This window comes from Schistocerca cancellata, chromosome 7 (genome assembly GCF_023864275.1).
Source record: "Schistocerca cancellata isolate TAMUIC-IGC-003103 chromosome 7, iqSchCanc2.1, whole genome shotgun sequence".
In the NCBI taxonomy this organism is placed as follows: domain Eukaryota; kingdom Metazoa; phylum Arthropoda; class Insecta; order Orthoptera; family Acrididae; genus Schistocerca; species Schistocerca cancellata.
This window is the reverse complement of record NC_064632.1, coordinates 589,707,913-589,709,614: the sequence shown is the minus strand read 5'-3', so window position 1 is coordinate 589,709,614 and position 1,702 is coordinate 589,707,913.

Below are 1,702 nucleotides of genomic sequence, written 5' to 3'. Positions count from 1 at the left end.
TGAGCACAACAGAAATTAGCACTGTACACACATCAGGGATTGATGTGTCAGAGAGGTACACCGAATTGTTTCCAGACTTCAAGTTTCCAATACATCCATCATCTGCAACACTCATTGAGCCTCATGCTTGTATGAGGCGACTGTTACTACACTTTTCATGATCGTGTAACGCCGGAAATGCATATTCTCCTGTTTCCATCGATTGTACTATAAATTTGTTTTCCTTATTTTTGTTACCTGGATATATGACATTTCTGCGTCTTTACATATTGTAATTGTTTTACTATTTGTATATATATATATTTATGCATTTATGTCGATGTATAATTGGTTTAAAAGGTTTTCAGAAATTACTGCAACCAGTCGCCTTTTATGTAGATGTATTTTATTTAACCATGACCGGTTTCGAGCTGCCTAGCAACTCATCATCAGATGGTATATACATTTAGTGCTTTTTTGTACCCATTGTGTGGGTGGTTGAGTATCTGTGGCTAAACAGAAACGAGAACAAATAATCGCTACATGTGGTACAGTAACACGAAATATTTACAGAATAATTTATGTTTAACGTATAAGAGCAAATAATCACTACATGTGGTACAGTTACATGAAATATTTACAGTTTAATTTGCGTTTTGAGGTGTTACTTACAGATAAATCTTTCTGCAGGTATATATATCTCTTTTAGGACGTATTTTTGAAACCAATTGTGTCTTGTTTTTCACAATTACACAAGTTAAAACTTTCACTAGATGTATATTACTTTTATGAGGCACTGTTGGAAACATCGCTGAACACACTTAGCCACAGATACAAATACAGGAAGTGCAAAGTGAAACTAATGAAAACTATTCTTGCCATCAAATTTAATAAGCAATGTATCTTAGAGAATGTAACTCCTAATTACATAAGAGTTGTAGTTAAAGACCAAAGTGAATCTGCACAAGCAACCAAGAGAAAATGTGAAATTGTATGGATCAAAAATGAAATTAGATCACATTACAAACGAAAAGACTTGTTAAACAGGGACATCTAATAATGCCTCTGGTCAACTTGAAATCTTTGATACTGTAGTTATATTGCAATCTTTGGCTTGTTTATAATGTGTAAATCCTGTATTCGTATCTGTGGCTAAGTGTGTTCAGCGATGTTTCCAACAGTGCCTCATAAAAGTAATATACATCTAGTGAAAGTTTTAACTTGTGTAATTGTGAAAAACAAGACACAATTGGTTTCAAAAATACGTCCTAAAAGAGATATATATACCTGCAGAAAGATTTATCTGTAAGTAACACCTCAAAACGCAAATTAAACTGTAAATATTTCATGTAACTGTACCACATGTAGTGATTATTTGCTCTTATACGTTAAACATAAATTATTCTGTAAATATTTCGTGTTACTGTACCACATGTAGCGATTATTTGTTCTCGTTTCTGTTTAGCCACAGATACTCAACCACCCACACAATGGGTACAAAAAAGCACTAAATGTATATACCATCTGATGATGAGTTGCTAGGCAGCTCGAAACCGGTCATGGTTAAATAAAATACATCTACATAAAAGGCGACGGGTTGCAGTAATTTCTGAAAACCTTTTCACACCACAGTCGCAGTGTTCCACATCCACAATGGATAAAAGTCGTATAATTGGTTTGTTTCGTAAATATTATTTGTATTTTTACGCTGGGTCTTGCCTAG